Source organism: Dipteris shenzhenensis, chromosome 12, assembly GCF_047967505.1.
Source record: "Dipteris shenzhenensis isolate YYH24624 ecotype China chromosome 12, Dip_SZ_1.0, whole genome shotgun sequence".
Lineage (NCBI taxonomy): Eukaryota > Viridiplantae > Streptophyta > Polypodiopsida > Gleicheniales > Dipteridaceae > Dipteris > Dipteris shenzhenensis.
In genome coordinates, this window is record NC_141607.1 from 28,773,503 (window position 1) to 28,792,702 (window position 19,200).

A 19,200-nucleotide genomic window follows, 5' to 3' on the forward strand; every position below is an offset into this window, starting at 1 on the left:
ACTGGATATGACGCCTGGTTTCTGCCATGTACCATCTTCCATATTCCTTGATAACATTTTGAATTCGATGTACAAAAGAGTTCCAAGCAAAGTCAATATCCTCCTGAGCATGAGATAACAATGGCCTGCAAGCCAATCGAATCATTTGCTGGAATTTTTCATGAGAAAGATATAATTGATTGACCTGTAAGTATCTGACTGAAGAGAGCTGCATGTCATCTAGAGGCATGCCAAATGAAAAGTTCAGCCAAAGTGGAGTGTGATCAGATAGTTGTTGAGATTAGTCAGTCCACATTTGACATGTATAATCATCATATTGCTGAGCATGAATAAGATACAATCTATCAAGCCTGGCCCAATATTCTGTAAAAGCATTATGATGATATGTAAATCCCAAAACTGAAGGGTGAGTTGCTGCCATAAGTTTGTGGTACGAAGTGATGAAATCATATGTTCCCATTGCTGAATTTCAGAGGGCAGCATATGGGATTTATGTGTGGTATTGTCCTTCCAGCGAGGAGAATTATTGAAATCACCACAAAGTATAGCATTTGTGGACCAAGGATATTTCTTTATGGAGTCCCACATTCGAGCTCTAGAAGCTGAAGTTTGAGAGGCATACAAGGAACCAATTTCAAAAATCTCTCCATTGATCATACATTGGATAATCATCCATCGGCCACATAGATCATTATATGCTACCCAAGGTTGCAAATCATGTTTGGCTAGAATGCACACCCCAGAGAATTGATCAGAGCCTGCATAAAATATATCATATCCTGAAAAGAACCCATGCTGGCCAGCAAAAGAATGCTGATTATGCTCTTGTAGACACACAACATCTGGATGAGTTTTATTTATGTAGTGCCAAAGGAGCCTCCATTTATTCGGGTTGCAGAGGCCTTGCATATTGTAAGAAACACATTTAAGAGAAGCACGCATGAAAATATGTACAAGAAATGAGTAGTCCTCATAAGGAAAGGGAGGCATCAGGCCTCTGCCATTGCCTCAGGGTCTTGTTGACCCTTAGAATCCAATTCCCTGACTAGATCATCTTCTTCACAAAGCGGAATACCCTTCTTGACTGCATTAACCCATGCCTTTGAGATGGGGCTATCCGAAGAGGTAGATGGTTGACCAGGAGAAGGAGCAGAAGCATCCCAATTACAAGATTGGAGAGGTCTTTGTTTGAGAGGCACTGTCTTCTTTGCAGTCTGCCAACCCTCATGAGAAGATGAATTATTTTCCACTAGCTTGCTCTTTCCTTTATCCTTGTTTTGAGCTGAAGTGACTTGGTTCCCTGTATGAATTGAAGGCTTTGCTCCTTTGGCTTCTGTCTTTTCCACATAAGTCTTCTGACCTCCTTTATTAGATGGCTGGGGAATGGCAGCTGGATGAGGCAGATGAAGGATAGAGGGACACTCAGAAGCTAGGTGTCCAAACTTGTGACAAGAGAAACAAGCTCCAACAAAAATTCCCCATTTCAAAGTGAAATATTTCTTTCCCAAATTAACACCCTCAATCTCAACAGCAATAGGAGGGGTTGGGGTTGGTCTATCAGTATCCCATAAGATGCAAAAGTGATTTTTATATTATATAGAGCACACACTACTGCTTGTTCCAGCCCCAATTGCTGGCCCCATCCCTTGCTACTGGTTCTGGTCAGATGGGTTCCCTTTGGATGGGCCCTTCTGCCCATTGGTCAGAGCTTGTCGAACCCCCTACAACTTGGTTATGCTCCATAGCAGCCCACATTGCAGCCTACATGCTGCCTATGTGGCAGCCCTGCCACTCTCAGTTTGTCCCAATGGCAGCTCTGAGACCTTGGTTTAGGGTGAGAAGAAAGGGAGACAATCCAAGGCAAATTTTGGCTAAATTCCAAGACAACCAATCCTGTCTCACATGAACACCAATGAATATGGGATAACTCCCAATGTGACATGTGGCATCCATAGGACACACAAGACTAGAACTCACACTAGAACACACACCAAATTGACTTGTATTGACTCCATTTCCTAACAGGGCTTCTAAGCGAGAATAGAGGAGGATGGAGACGTTTCAGTGGCTAAGGAGAGGAGAAGGTGCAGATAGAGCATACACTTCCAAGCAAGAATTAGAGAAGGATGAAGAGGATCTAGTGGCTGAGGATGTGGCTGAGGACACAGTACAGACACTGATGAGTTACCCAACTTATCTGATCAGTTTGACACCAGGGAGGATGGGTCTAAGGAGGATGTGAAACCATCAATTGATATCTCTATTATCATGAAAGACCATGTCTAGACTGTGATGTCTATACTGTCTATCTAACTTATAGTTATTTGTATGCATCATCATGCATGCTTTATTGTTTGTGACTAGAGTTACAAGTACTAGTCTTGACACTTGCAATATGCATATGCATGCAGCATGATTGACATTTGTAATACGTATGGCCATTGGCTCATAGTCATCATTTATGATTTTGTATGGATCGATTCATGTTGTGGATGAACAATGATATGATGTAGCATGTATGGAATGATGAATCTGGATGACTGTGTAGTATGATGTTGCATGTTGATATAATGATGTATTACCGTTGATGTATCATACATGCACTATGAATTATGATGTAACATGTATGATGTGACTACTTAGAACTTAGTCTTTAGAATACTAGGAATTATGGAGCTTTCAACTTTCAGTTTTACTAGTCTCTATACAGTTGCCAGTTTGATGTTTCAAAGTTCAAACTAGTTAGGAGGCTATTTCCCACTCCCCCTAGTCTCTCAAACCCTTAAAAAATCAAATATGATACACATGTGTGTGTGTGCATGCACGCGTGCGCGTAATTCCACTTGACAGATTTTTCTAAGGGAAACTTGAATTGTTTTAGAAATGTTGAAACCATTTCACAGAAACTTTTCGTGATGACTATGAACAAAGTACACATTCCATGTCATGGACTCCCTCTCATCCTGAGTCTAAGAGTGAACTCATGTCAATGGAATAGAAAGGTAGCATGAAGGATGAATTTCTTTTTACGGATCAATCCAAAGAGTAAAGTAGTGTTAGTTGAGGATGCAAACATTTAGTTTTTCTTCTAGGGTCCATGTTGGTTCCGTTCAGGATTTTTGGAATACTATCATATTCAAAATTATTGGAATCCCATAATTTGCAAGATGACTAGCTCCAGCAAGGGGTGATCCTCATTCATACCCCACGCGTTGTCGATGTTTCTTTATTCCATTCCTTTTTCTCACTGTCTGATGCCTTTTTTCTTTTTGTTCAGTTATAAATTTGTGTATGGATGAAAATTATTGTTGTTTGTTTATATTTCATTTGTGGATATTTTTGTATTCCAAGTGATATTTAATAAAAATTTGGACAAAAGCTTTTGCTTAAAGCTCGACTCTGACATGTATCGGATTCCTGCTGCTCCCTTGGACAGCCTATCGTAAGGCAGTGTTGAACATTGACCTTCTTGCTGCTGTATAGGCAGTGCAATGGTGAGGCACAAGACTCCTATGATTCCGTCCTGTGTCGGCGGCAGCCAATGATGAAGGCCTCTTGCTGTAGTAATGGACCTCCTTGCTGCAGTGGTGGGAGCCCAAGTTGAGGCACCAGACTACTTTCTTGATGGAATAGAGAATGCCCCCTTTGAGGGCCCTTTCATTAGGGATGGAGGCCCTGGCCAATGCCCCAACCAGACCCAACCTGCTCCTGCAGCTTCTGTTGGCTGCGCGTTTTGCTACTGACTGCTGTACAGGACTTTTGTGCTTGCGCACATGCTCAAGTGCTAAACCATTGCTATTCGCTGTCGCTTTTCCATCCTTCAAGTATGCGAAATTTCCTTCTTTCTTTGCATTTCTGATTATTTCTAGCTCTTTAAGCTTTTGGGAATATTGGTTTTTTGTCAAATCTTTGACTCATATCAAATGCCCCTTAAGATGGTGCTTATAGCATTGAAAGATGAAATATTGGAGACAAATATACTTTTAATTTTGGAATCATGGGAATATGAGGGAAATGAGTTCCGAGAAATTAAGGGATTTCAGGAAACTTCAATATGGAACACAAAAACCCACGTAGGAGGGAGAGGGTTTGGTGGGACAGCATGTTATATCAGCAAGACATTCGAAAAACAGACAAGGTCATAAAACAAGACCCACATAAGCAATATACGTGGTTAGAAATAGCAGCAAAAGAGGGAAATGTCAGGCTGGCAGCATACTACCTTGCACCCCCACAATCACCTATCTACATGCACAACAATCATCTATCCCGGGAAGACCCTTTTATGCATTTGGGAGAGGACATAGCCAGGTTTTCTAAAGAGTATGCCATTATCTTGGCAGGAGAATTTAATGCGAGAACGGGCTCAATGCAGGGTGTCATTACAAAGGAGCGGAGAGACCCCATGATGGAAGAAATAGAACACGATGATGAAGAACGAAAGGGCTGGAAGAGAACATCAAGAGACTAGGGGAAATCACCCAAATGGGGAGGCACCTCCTCACATTGTGCGGTTGCTTTGGATTACAAGTCTGTAATGGCACTCAATATTTCTAAGAAATGGAGAAATCAGCAAAATCCTTTAGGGATCAAGTGTAATTGATTATGTGATCATGAGCCCACACACAAGGCATGTACTTAAATACCTCAAGATCAAGAGGGAGTCTCTCAAATCCGACCATAGAGCAATGTCTCTAGGCATCATAGGTACAAGGAATGCTATCCAAAAACAGACAATTGCTGCACAACCAAGGTTGAGAATGGATTACAAAAATTTATGAGAGGGACATTGAGGTAGCATTATCACAAGGTCAAATGCCATCTACTTGCCGTATGATGAACACATACACAACAGATTCACCCCCCCCCCCCCCTAAAAAATACTTGTATTAAGTATGAGCAAAACCTGCGAGAGACACATAACAGATTTGCTGCTGATAACAGACCAAAAATGCTTTGGTCAAAGTAAGGGGCGAAGCATTGGAACTCGGTAGGTTCAATTCTTACTGTATCTTTCAGAATGCATTGGATGGATGTCTGGGCCGAGGGCTCAAGGGGCCATGCAATCACTGGCATAACCAAGAATGTAAAAACGCAAATAAGTCCTGGAAAACAGCAAAGGAAGCCGAGAAAGAGGGAAAATCTCGCACATACAAACAGGTGGCGCCCAAGCCTAGACTGATCGGGGAAGCATTTTCCGCCGTGGATACTAGTCGTTGGGCGAACTTGGTTTGGCACTCGCAGTAGCATCAACCAGTTTTGACCTCCATGGAATAAGGTTCTATGCAGTAGCATTTCTTTGGTTTTGTGTGTTAGATTTCTTCTTCTTCTTTTGAGCCATTGATGTTCATCCGAATCTTTGTTAGCTTCACCCGGTATAGCCAAATCTCTTCTTCCACTATCTTTGATCTTCTATAGCCAAGGAACATCTTCAGGGCGCAATGAAGATGAGACCAAATTGAATTGTGAAGCACGACAATATGAACATCTACACCCCAATGTTCAAAAGGTCTGCTCCTTGGACCCTTCCTAAAAGCAAGTTCAAAAAATCGATGCATTGTAGATTATGCATATACCCTAGAAATTAAGACCGTTATGTATACGCCTGTTCTCCTCTAAACTGACCATACACCTTAGTAAACAAGCCCATCTATAAGACCAACAAAGATCTCATGAGATGTTTCTGTAGGCTCAACATAGTTTACACTACACAATACAACATGTTTGTGGCTACCATTCCCAATAACAGATATCAATAATGTTTAAGCACATTCACAACAAACCTGATATAAGATAGAAGCACATTCATCATAAATTGCAACCCAGTCCTGCTTTGCACCATCAGACTTTGGATCAAGCTTCTGTAAATTTTCTGCAATCACTTGCACAGGGGTTAAATGCCATGCACAGCCCAAAAGTCATGTGTACACGTTAATAACACAAGAGGATAAAAGATACATAGACAGTAAGCGTCAAGATGAAATTTACTCTCAAATTCTTGAGATCAATGTTTGTTGCATCTGGTTGGACCTTCTCCCCTTTTTCTTTCTGCCCCTGTGTGCTCTTCTTCAATTGCTGCTCCATGTTGGCAAGCTTAGCATATCCTTGTTCTATTTTAATTAGTTTGGCATACCCCTTTCTCTCTTGCTGTCAATAGAGAGCATTTTCTGCGCCATTTCATGCATGGTATCCTTTAGCTTCTTGACCTCTTGTGCAAGCATAGTATTTTCACTCTGCATCCTTACCATTGCCTCATACATCTGCCATTTAGATGCCTTGGTAAAAGTTGGAGTATGGAGTCACATTTCTTAGGGTCATTTTTGGGGTCATATATGCAAATGTGCTCTTTCTATTTATTTATTTATTTATATTTTTGCAAAAAAGAGACTTCTATTAAGTAAGAAAGAAACTCGCTAGAGCAAGCTTTGAGCGGAAATACAACATCATGAAATCATGAGGATAAATAAAACCCCCTCAAAGTGAGGTGGAAAACAACCAAGGCTGAGGCTGAAAGTGCCACCTCAACCCTGTAGGAGTCTCAGAGAAGAAAGGAGAATCCTTCCATTCCCTGAAGAAAGAAGCCCTCCTAGCTGAGGCTGCATGGGAGTCTCCCTGTATACTCATCCATACGGCCATCAAAGTATGTATGGTGTCTGTCCAGATACTAGCCAAAGTGTGCGAGGGATGAACCTGAGTACCCTCCATAGCCTCTGTGCATCTGGCTCTCCAGATATGCAAGGATGCTATGCTCGCTAAAATCTCCCAAGAAGTATCCACAGAGGCATGTACATTTGTAAAAGGAAGGTGTGGTACCACATCAGAGTGATCTTTCTATTCGTGTGGGATTTCCAGAGTCTCCTCCAGAAGCACCTCTACAAATCCGCAGTGATATCAAATGTCTCCCAATGAGAAACTCTGGAAGGTCTCCAACCTCTACTACTGAGCTGAAATCTCTTGGCATTATTGACCGTGTAATGAAAGAAGGGGATGCTCTTCTCTTGATGCCATGCGTCAATCCACTCCCACTCTCCAAGGTCCCACTGCAAATACCTAATTGGAACTCCCCTGTAGAGCCAAAGCCTCCAAGACCCGGTGGAGAGTAGCCGGGGGTTTGGGTCGAGGAACCACTCTGAATCTAATCCCTGCACCAAGAGACCTACAACCTTGATAGGTTGAAAAGCAGACTCAAGCAAGATGTCCTCTGTGGATCTGAACAATCTGCCACCATCCTGCATAGTAAAAACTAAAGCATCCTCCTGTGCATCTCAAAAGGCCAAAACCTGAAGCGGAACACCGCCTCTCGTAAAAGTACCTGCCCAAGTGAAGCAAGTGAGTGGCATATCATGTGTGTCTACCCACTCCTCTGGAAGGGCTACCTCAATCTGCAAGATCCTCCTTGCACTCCCTCTGAGATGTCCTGTCAACTGAGACTTGGTCTCCTCTGGAAGCCTGCGGAAAGCTTTCCAAGACCCCAAAGATGATGCAAGTCCCCTCTTCCACCTGGACCACTGCATGTAGAGTGAGGCACCAAGTGGTCTGCCATGATCATCTAAAATACTGTCATTCCACATGATGGGTTGCCTATCAATCTCTTCACGAGAGGAAGGAGGAATCCTCTGAAGAGTGCTCCTGAAACTGGCCCATGCTTTCAGAATGGCAACCATGAGAGGGAACGAAGGTGATCTGAGGTGTGCTGTGGTGAAGATCCACCTAATACTGCTCATCCAGTCTCCTCCTGAAGAAGGTGTGCACCTCTGTATGTTGCTAATAAGAAAGGCCTTCCACGGTTCTTGCCCTGGCATAAGTCCCCGCACCACCATCTTGCATAGTAAAGCTCTGCACTGTAAATTTGGATCAATAATATTGAGACCCCCTTCCTGTGTAGGGAGGATGAGGGTCTCCCAAGCCACCCTGGCTAAGGTATCTGCTATGTCATCAAGCCCACTCCAAAGAAAATTTTTGATCGGTCTCCTGAGCTGAGTGATGCAGTCCCTAGAATAGCACCAGCAAGAACAAACAAACCAAGGCCGTGGCCAAGAGGACCTGGTTGACCACCACAACTCTAGAGGCAAGATCCAGCTTGGCTGAGCTCCAAAAAAGGAGCTTCCTCCTGATGCTCTCCAACATGGGAGCAAACTGCTGCGTGGAAGAAATATCCAAGCCGACTTGGCAATCCAAATACCTGACAGGCACACCCCTCTGGCTAAGGTATCTGCTGTGCCATCAAGCCTACTCCAAAGAACATTTCTGATCGGTCTCCTGAGCTGAGTGATGCAGTCCCTAGAATAGCACCAGCAAAGAACAAACAAACCAGGCCGTGGCTAAGAGGACCTCGTTGACCACCACAACTCTAGAGGCAAGATCCAGCTTGGCTGAGCTCCAAAAAAGGAGCTTCCTCCTGATGCTCTCCAACACGGGAGCAAACTGCTGTGTGGAAGAAATATCCAAGCCGACCTGGCAGCCCAAATACTTGACAGGCACACCCCTCTGAACCCAAGTGAATCCTATGTCAAGCCCCCAAACTGGACTGTCCTCATCACTGATCCAAAAGCCATTGGATTTATGCCAATTTATCTGCGCCCCCGCCGCCAAACAAAATAAATCCAATGCTGTCCTGAAAGAAGTGAGCGTCTGTGGAGTGGCATCCAAGTAAACTGCTGTGTCATCTACCAACTCATTGTCAAGTAACTCCTCTTCCCTTCTAATGGGAAGTCTCAGCCCAATGATGTCAGCTTGAGATCTAACATAGATACTCATAGCTTCGGCCACGAACAAAAAAAGGAAAGGAGCAAGGGGGCATCCCTGACGGACTGATCTCGAAATCTGAAATCTCTCACCTTTTACCCCACCAATAAGTACCTGGCTGTGGGCTGATCTGTACAAGGAGGAAACACCTCTGATCCAAGCATCAGTAAAGCCAAAACATAGAAGGGTGCCCTCCAAAAAACCCCAATCTACTCTGTCATAAGCTTTCTCAAAATCCAAAAGTAGAATGGCTAGATTCTGGCCGCTCTGCATGGCCCACTCTGAGGCTTCCCAGAAAGAGAAAATGTTATAAAAAATGCTTTTGCCATGCACAAATCCCGTCTGAGTGTCATGAATAAGATCTGGGAGAAAGGGCTGCAATCGGAGGCTGATTGCCTTGGCCAGAATTTTGTAACAAGTCCCTAGAAGTGTGATAGGCCTCCACTGGGACACTAGATTTCTGCAACCTCCTTTCGGGACAAGGTGGATGAGACCTTCTGTAAGCGATCCGGGCATCTCACCAGAGTCCGAAATACCCTGCAGGGCTGAAGTAATGTAGTCTCCAATCATATCCCAGAATGCAATGAAAAAAGAGGAGGTAAGGCCATCCGAACCTGGGTACTTGCCCTTGTGAAGGGCTAAAGTGCAGTCCTGAACTCTGTGTTGGTGAAAGGTGCATCAAGCAAAACATGCATATCCGGTTTCACCAACAAAGGGATGCTTTGCCAAATAACCTGTTTAGCATCCTTTCTATCCCGTGTCTCAGGATCAGCAGTAAGAAGGGCGGCATAAAAATCTGAAGCTATGCGCAAGACATCATCAGGATCTGTCTGTAAAACCCCATGTGAGTCAAGAAGTTGGGATACACTCTCTCTACTATGTCTAGGGCCAAGAGTAGAGAAAAAGTGTTTATTGACTCTGCCACCCATCTGAATCCAAAAGGACTCCCGTGCATGAAAGGCATACTCTACTCTTTGATCAAGCAATTCCTGCTGATGAGTCCTTGCTGCAGCAAGGCGCTCCTGAATCCAAGCATCTGAAGGCCGTTTCTGCTCTTCCCTCTGCAAAGCTGCCAATTGCTGGCGAACACCAATCTCACGTCTGAGAATATCTCATCTCCTAGTACAAGCAACTGAGAGGTAGAAGTCACTAATACCAGAAAGGGCAGCAGCTACCTGTGATGGCAATGGTTGCCCACCCTGGACATGAGAAACCCATATCTACAAGGCTGCCTCTATAGGGTTCTCCTCTGTGTACAAGGCATCTGGAATCCTGATGCTGGTAGATCGGCCTCTCTAGTGAGGCTCTGAGATAGACAACACAACAGGAAAGTGGTCTGAAGTGGAAATCCCAGCAGCAATGCATACCAATCCACCTCTGTCAAGTGCCCAATCATCTACATAGAATCTGTCAATACGTGCATGAATAGGCATCTGCTGCCTCCTATTTGACCAAGAGAACAGAAGGGACAATGGCTGAATAAGAAAGGCATCGTCCAACCAAGTATCTCTACCACAGTAGTGAAAAAGGAAGGCATCCCAAGCTGCTCTCTCCAAAGAGTAAAGTCCTCCTTCTCTACCCCCTTTTTTGTTTGACGGTAACTCAACCATGTTAAAGTCACCTCCAATCAACTCATGAATCTGCAATGGGGGCCCAGGAGAGCAAATCCTTCCACTTAAGGACATGTTCCCCTCTAATGTTGGAGGCATACAAGTTAAGGAAACCAACCTTACACCCTCCAATCAAGAGAATAATCCACTGAGCTCTAGAGGGAATAATGACTCCGTGTCCAACAACCAAGGGGAGAACCGACTATGAAACTGAAATAGAAGTGTCCCCCCTGGTGCCCAAGGTAGGTGACCAAAAAGTATGACCAGAAAGCAATTTGCCAGACTTAGAGCAATCACTGGCATCCAACTTGTGTTCCTGGATAAAAAGGATATCAATAGCACCTCCAGTGACACGTGGATGAAGCTGATTCCGGATTAGCTGCCTACGGCGACGGTGTGGAACTCTGCCTAGGCCCTGTATGTTCCAGCTGACTATCCTCATCGATAGGAGGATGCTGGGTGGAAAGGCTTACCCGACCTAGTAGAGGAGACCAGCTTCCCCTGGGCCGAAACACTCCTGTTGAGGGCAGGAAACTCAACAGGTGAAAGGATCCCTACACCTGCTGAGGGGGAGGCCTTGTCAAAAGGAATCCCAATGACCGGGACCCCTAAGGTGGAGGGCACAAACTCCTCCTCATCCATGAAAGTCGCCGAATCAGCGAATGTCGAAAAAGAGTTCTTGAGAAGCAAGTCTGTGGCCGAGGAGTGCAAAGAAGACCTGCACTCGTGGAGGAAGGAGGAGAAGGACCTGCCAGGCCTCTATCAGTAGATCTAGAGCTGGGAGCTGAGGAGGCCTATGGTTGGGCTGAAGAAGGATATGTAGTCCTCATCTGTGCAAACACTCCCTCAGCTGTGGCATGAACAGTCTGAGGGGGAGAAGTATCGGTAGCCCCCTCGTGATCAGAAACGAAAATGACTGGGGCTGGTGCATTTGAAGTCCCCTCCTGATGTGGAACTGTAGTATCTGGGGCTGCAACAGCATCCACTTCTGGAGTTTGGATGGCATCTGTCTGAACCAGATCAAGGTCTCCTCCTGAGGTAAAGGAGCCACTCTGACCGCTCTCCAACATGGTACTGGGAGTGCTGCAGGCTTTGGGCGCCCTGCTGCCCCTGGTGGTCCTAGGGTGGGCGAAGCAGGGCACCCTGCTGCTCCTGGTAGTCCTGGAGTGCGTGGTACGGGCCGCAGGGGAGGTGTAGACGGGGTAGTACGTGAAGGAGCCGCACCAGAAGACCTCTTGGGTCTTTTTCTCTTCCTTGGGCAATCTCTAGCAAAGTGCCCAAGGATCTTGCAAATCCTGCACTAATTCTGTCTACCTGCAATCTCGATTCTCTATCGAAAGAGAGAGCCATCTAGACGCTCAATCATGGTGTGGTCATCTGAGATGTTAGGGTCAGAGACAATGACCCTAACTCGAGGCACCCCGTCCACTCTGACTGCCTCTGCCGAGGAAGAAGGCATGCCAGGAAGGGGGGGAATCTCAGTGACCACTCCGAAAGTGGCTCCGATAGTAGCAAGAAGTCGATGGTAAACTTGAGGAAGACTAGGAAACTTGATGAACAGTGATGTGACCTGACTGTCCTCCTCGACCAGATCAAAGCCCAAGGTGTAGGGCAAAAGAAAAATCCTCCTCGAACCCAAAGCGAGGGGATTAGCTTTGAGAACAAGGGCTGTGGACTCGTGGGAGTCGAAAATCACTTGGAAGAATCCACGTCCCAGAAGTCGAATATCCCTGAGGTGTGGGGCGAGATCTCCTGGTAATGCCGCCAACATCCAGTCTCTAGCATGTGATCTGGAAGGATGTGACCCAAAGATGCAGGCGAAAAGTGATGTGGAGCCCTCTAAATCCACATCTTTCTTGAGCTGCTGCAACTCGTCTTCTGAAAAAATGACGGTTCTCGCGGCCGGTGGAAGTGGACGGAGATTGGCTGAATGGGGATCCATTCGCCAATCGAAGTAAAAAGGCCGATTTGAACACTGTTAAAGCTCTGTCCGTGAAACTACTACCCAGGACGCCCTGAAACGGGTGTAGGAAGGAGGAGAAAAGGAGAGGGTAGGAGAGAGGGGAAGGGACGGAGAGGAGAAGCGGAGGGGAGCTGAGATAGGATAGAAGGGAGAGGGCTGACGGGGAAGGAGAGGGTAGGCGACGGAGAGGAAAAGAGGGGGGGGTCAGGAGGGAGGGAGGAAGGGGGCTGAAGGCGGGGAGGAAGGAGGTGGGCGGGGGAGAGGAAGGGAGGGGGCAGGTTAGGAAGGGAGGGGGCGGGGGGGTTAGAGGAAGGGTGGGGGAAAGGGCGGGGGAGGGAGGGGGCAGGGGAGGGGAGGGAGGAGAAGGGGGAAAGAGGGGGCGGGGGGGAAAGGGGGGGGGCGGGGGAGGAGAAGGGGGCAGGGGGGGCAGCCGGGGGGGGAGAGGGAGGGCGGGGGAGGGGAAGGGGAGGGAAGGGGCGGGGGAGGAGGAACATATCTTTCTATTTATGGAGTGAACATATCTACAAAATTTACTTCTCTGTGTTTTTTGGCTAAAACTTTGGCTGAGTAATTTCAACTTTTTTCAGTGATTTCACAGTCTATTTTCATTGATTGGAGCAGCAGTATATTGTGTTCAGAGTTGAAATTTTTTATAACTCTCGACTGGTTCTTGGTGTTGGCGCAGAATTGGCAACTTCATTGAGTTATGTGCGTCAAACTAGTGCTATTTTCCCACTGTTATCCCCATGCACAAGATGCTTCTGACGCAAATCTCTTTGAAGGCCCAAACTCACCTGGATTGTTCTCTTGTGTCTGGGACAGACTCGATTCATCTACTAGGGGGTGTATATCAGAAGTCGGATGTCCTCATGGATAAAGGACACCAAGCATCTTTGATTTGGGTAGGACGAGAGTAGATAGGGGTCCAAAGCCGTCCCTGAAAAGAAAGTGATAGAAACCTTTGATCTCATAGTATACCGGGCATCTAAAAGCGAAATGCTCCTCCGACTTGACCTCTTGATGGTCACATAAAGTGCAAATGTGGCCCTCATTGGGTATGCTCTGCCCGTCCACTCTCAATATTGAGTCGGTGTGATGAAACACAAAACTTTCCGATTGATAACCTCAAGGAGTGGGGGAGATGGATCCGTGTGTATCCGGGTGGATTGATGAAACCCTGAGAGAGAGAGAGAGAGAGAGAGAGTTTATGTCATTTTCGAAAAGCATGAACATGTTATTGCTCTTTAATCACTTGTTAATTATGATTTTTATCCTGCCTAAATCTCTACAGGAACCGGGAAGGGCAGAAGCGGACTTTGCTCGTCAAGGGTGTACAACTATCCTAAGGAAGATTTTTTTGATCACTAGGGCTGAGCTCATTATTGCACCTCCCGATAAAGGTATTTCAGAAATCATGGATGACCCAAGAGATTTTCCTGCATGGATATCTGTAGAAGATATCCAGCACTATGCAGATCAGTTTGAGAAGATAGCAGCTGAACAGTAGGAGTTGGATTCCCTCCAGAGCCCCCCATTGGGAAAGCTTCTTCATCACTGCAGAATTGCGTAGAAATTTCTAGAGGAGGCTCTGGAAATCCCTCAGAAATAGAAAGATCACTCTTTTCTTTTGGCTTTCTATTCATGGAGGGATTGCAGTGAACCTGTGGAGATCACGATTTGGGGCTGATCCCACTTGTCCTCGTTGTCATTCTGTAGAGGAGTCAGTGTGACATTGCTATTAGGCGAGGACTGTTTGGAAAGGGGTTGCTCGGATACTCAGCATCTTTCACACTTCCCCTTTCTTCATGACTTGGGGCTCGGTCGCATGGTTATCTCTTACTGGGCCCCAGATGTTTTATGAGGGTGAGCCTTCTTCTTGGGCACTCTCGGTCCGCCGGCAGGTGATAGAGCCCTGCTCTCCGCAGGATGTATCACTTACTCCCTTCAGAGCTTCTCATGTTTCAGTGGACACCTCTTGGGAGATTTTGGCTAGCATTTCCTCTTGGCACATTTGGAGAGCCAGATGTACTGAGGCCTTGGATGGCACCCAGATACACCCATCACAGGTGTTCACGGGTATTTGGACTGACACGGTTCACACTTTCATAGCCATATGGGCTAGGATGCAGGGCTCTTCACGGGCAGCCTCTTCTAGAAGGACTATATTTCTTCGAGTTTGGAGGGATTCTCCCTTTTTCTCGGAGGTTTCTACCAGATTGAGATGACACTATCAGCCTCAACCCTTTCTTTTTGGCTCTTGAGCTTTTCGTGCATTGCATGATGTATCCCGTATGGAGCTTGCTCTAACGGTTTTTCTTTAATACTTAATAGAAGTCTCTTTTTGCCAAAAAAAAAAAAAAAAAGTTTGAGAAGATAGGGTTTACTGGTGGTTTCAACTATTATCGGGTTATGGACTTGTAAGCTTTCCATTTTAAGTCATTGTTTTGTCGATTTGAGTTTAAAACATATGATTTGTTGATTGAAATATAGCCTTTCATGAGGAAGTATAATATTAACTATCGTTTAGTACATGTGTCAAGGTGATATGTGTGGGCAGAAAGAAAGTAGATCTATGGGTGTATATAATACAAAAGGTTGAATATTGTAAAGGAAGAGTTGAGTATTTCTCCAAAACCTCGGTACTTACATGTCTGCAGACTAGCTCTACATAGACAAGGTGATAGATCTATTGGGATCAATGATGATGCTTAGATTGAAAGTAGTTACATGTGGTTACATCAATGATGGTGGCATGAGACCTGCGAGAGGTTGTGAACGGAGATCACGGGCATTTTGCTTCGGCTGAGACGTTGTGAATCTTGTTCCCTCAGTTTTCCATGCCATCAATTTGGTGCAAGAGGATGTCTATTGTGTTTGTTTCATAGTTGCTTTTAAAATATTGAAAAGATTTTATGTCAGCTGTCAATGGCTCTGTGACCTAGGCCTATTCTGTAAAGATGAAAAATACAACATGTTTGAAAAGGAAACACAGCATACCCCTCACCTTTTATGTGTTCTATGGAGCTGAACTGTTGTATTGATCATTCAGAGGATCAAACATACTCATGCAAACTGCTCTTTTAGATTTGAAGATGATTTACCACCTTCTGGCAAAGTAGATCATTGTACAGTTGTTAATTGATGTCATATACCTGCCTATTGAATGAAAAAGGTAAAACAGAAGGAAGTTGAGTGACAATATAAAAGTCAAATTAAGCCTTTTACGTCTCCATGGCCTTCACTAATGTGCCAGATGAAGAAAACAGAGGAATCTTTGAGGTTTGTCATGATTAGAGCAGTTAGCAACCAACTTTTAATGAGCGTATCCATTGCGCTTATTCATCAGCTTAAGGAGCTTGATACGTTTTATAAGGTTAATCATAGATTCAAATAGTGTCAAGTCTGTGTTCAAGAAAAAATGTGCATCAGATAGCACATTGAATTTGTTATGATCTTCATGAGTTCAAATCATGCCTTTTCGTTTACCCAATGCACCAGCCACATTCTTGAGTTTTATAGACACTAACTAGGGTTAGTATTTAGCTGTTATTTCAGAATAATATTGTATGAAATCTACAACAAATCTTACTTGAAAAAGCCTTCAAACTACTAAAGACACATTTAAAAAGAGTCTATGCCAAATAAGGCAGTTTTCAGTTTTTTTACCAAAAATATGAAATGCTTAGGGTGAAGATGGGATCTCAATGGATTCATGATAAGTCAAGTTTTACATCATTCTTATTCAAGATATCTCCAGAAACAATTTATTTATTTATTTATTATTATTATTTTTTTTGGGGGGGGGGAACATATCTTAAAAGCATGCATGTATTTCATCGATTTTCCCAGGTTTATAAAGATATTGTGCTGAAATTACGGACTATCTTTAGAGGAAAGAAAAGTCCTTCTTAGATCAATTGTAGCAACAACAAGTGCCAAAGTTGCAGAAAGTTGAATAGGGCATCTATAAACTTTGTTGTTGATTTAGAGGAACAGCAACTTGGTTTTGATAGGAAAATTTTAGAATTACTTAGAAATGATATATAGAATATGAATACATCTCTTTACCATTATCAAGGAGTTTAAGACATGGAGGCACTATGTGTGTAGTGCAAATTGAGAACTAATTAACCATGAACATGGAAAGTGGTTATATAATCAGCCTGGACTTGGAGGACAGAAAGCAAAATATGCTGAACTTATGCAGAAATTTGATTTCTCAGTGAAGATACCAAAAGGCTTATTTTAATATGTTAGTTGGTGGCCTCAGTTGGATGCCTATGGTGAAAGAAATTAAGAAAGAAAGAAAGTCTATTAAGTCCACTGGAGACCAAAAGGTCTATGGGACAGCAAGAAACCCTCTAGTACATCTGCTTTAGGGAGGGCACATGGCAGCTCCCAAGGAGTGCAAGTTGAAGGCATTTCTTAGAGTCTAGGGGAGGTGTGAGCATGATAGCCTCTACGCTAAACTAGTAAGATAAAGGATTCCCATGGATTGGTATTTAAGGTTTGGAAGAGGCTCCACAGAGATGGTGGTGTTGATTCAACTCAACACATGATGCTGCCACTGGTTTGAGGTTGGTGGGATATCTTAAGTTAGTCAAGGACTCGAAATGGCAGACATTTAACTACTTATATGGATAGACCTGTCCTGTGAGTTTAGGGAAAAGGGTAACGGCAAGCTTGGGTGATTTGAGATTGTGGAGCTGTATGGGTGTGTGGGATGATGATGTATTTCTCATCGTCCTATTCTGGGATGATGATTTTGTAATATAAAGTAGCTTGATTTTTCACCCCCAAAAAAAAAGTGTGTGGGTATGTGGGGATGTTTGTAGCTGGTTGTCCCTTTCTTTGGGACTGTTCTGTGTAATATAATGATAAATGGATTTGACAAAAAAACAGTGTGTGGGTATGTCATGTCGTGTAGTCACCTATAGTTCATGATAAGCATTGTTTTAACATGAAGTTTGAACATATTGTTCTATGTGTTTACAGTACTTAATTTGGAATCTAACTGAGTTTTTCATGGACATATCTTTTTGCTATTCAATTCGGTCTTTTAGATTTTTCTGGCTTGAGCTTTCAGTGAGCATGTCAATTTGTTGATACATATCTAATATAATAGCTGTTTTACCATGGCAGAGGACCACTTCACATCTGAAAAATAGGCAGAATCTCAGTATATACTTTCTGCAGTGACTTGCACCACGTATTTTTTAACTGACGTCTTGATTGATTGATTGAGAGAGAGAGAGAGAGAGAGGGAGAGGGAGAGAGACTTATGTCAAACTGAGGTCAGAGTAAGATGGTGATGTTTCTGCTGCTTGCAACAAGCTGTATGCAGTTGTTAAAGGTACTGCCGTGAGAGCAAAAGCGAAAGCGTGCACACGTGCGCGCGAGAGAGAGAGAGAGAGAGTAATTCTACAACTTTATTGCAGGAATTGGGAGCTCACGGCACCTTGGACACGAGCACAAGTGATTACTCCAACCCTGTTCATAGGAGGAAGTAAAGATATTGTGTATATCTTACCTGGAACAAAGGAATATCTAGATTCTCAAATGAAAGCATATGTTCCTATCCAAGGTGTAGTTGTGCTTGAAGATGCTCACCACTTCATGCATCAAGAGAATCCCGAAGTTGTTAATGCTCATATTCTTAGTTTTCTCAATGGATTTTCTAGGTGAGAAGAGAAGAATTCAAGTCAATTTCTTACACTGATGAAATGGGATTTCTGAAAGTACTGAATGGATTATCAGTATCTGTATTGGACCTAATTTGGCTGTACTGCCTTGAAACAAGAAAGACAATGTTTGCCTACTAAGCTATTTAATATTGTAGCAAGAAATAACATTTACATTTTGGAAGATGGCTCGCAATGCAGTATTACTGACCAGAAATTGAGCAAGTGTATTCATGATATTTGGATTGAAGTATACATTTATTATTAATATATCAACCTTGGTACAATAAGCCAACTTGACCATTTGGAAGGGCAAGAAATTTTGATTCTTGTAGCCTAGAATTGGCCCCTTTTCTTGCTTGGGCAAGGCCCTCCTCTCCAACAATGCCTAGACTTTTTACATAGACAAGGGTAAGTCTAAAGTTTACACTGAGGACTTATTTCTTGCAATTCTCTGCGCACTCCTTTTTTCTTTGAGGGGGTTGGGAAAGAAGGGAAGGGGGAAGGTGTAAGAGATTACAAAGATATGGTGTTGTAGGCATAAAGTCAACCCTATGGTTGACCAGTAGTAGTTGGGTACTATATATACCAAGTACTTGTACTGTTTCATTTGAACATTTCTATTGGAGCTTTCTTGTGTGTGCACTCTTGCTCACTTGTGTTCACAACCTGTCTCCACTTTGTTCCTACATTTTGTATCAGAGCGCTTCTATCTCTAGAGCCCTTGCTTCCAGACTCCCGCAAGCTTGGTGCTCCAGTGCGCGTTCCTGGTTCTCACATTCAGCTCCAACAGTCCAGCGGCTGTTTTTTGACCTTTTGAGGTCCGATTTCGACGTTTTTCGAAATTTCTCAGCTGCCCACATACAAACAAGCTTGTCCTGCACCATTTCAGGCCGGGGGGGGGGGGGGGGGATCAGTTTTTTGTCCATACAGTTGTACGGATGTCCGTATGGATCTGTCCGTACAGTTGCGCGACAGTGCCGCGAGTCCGTACAACTTGTCAGAACCTGATTTCGAGTCCGTATGACTTGTTAGAAGGCGATTCGATCAGTTTTCGACTGTTTTTTTGGCGTTTTTGCTCAGATCTGGACTCTTTTCATCTCCAACCTCTCCCGAGTGTGTTCCAGCAGCTCCAGGCTCTTCTCTACACGTGTGTTGTGTTCAAAAGTACTCCCGACAGCTTCATTTAGCTCCAAGCAGC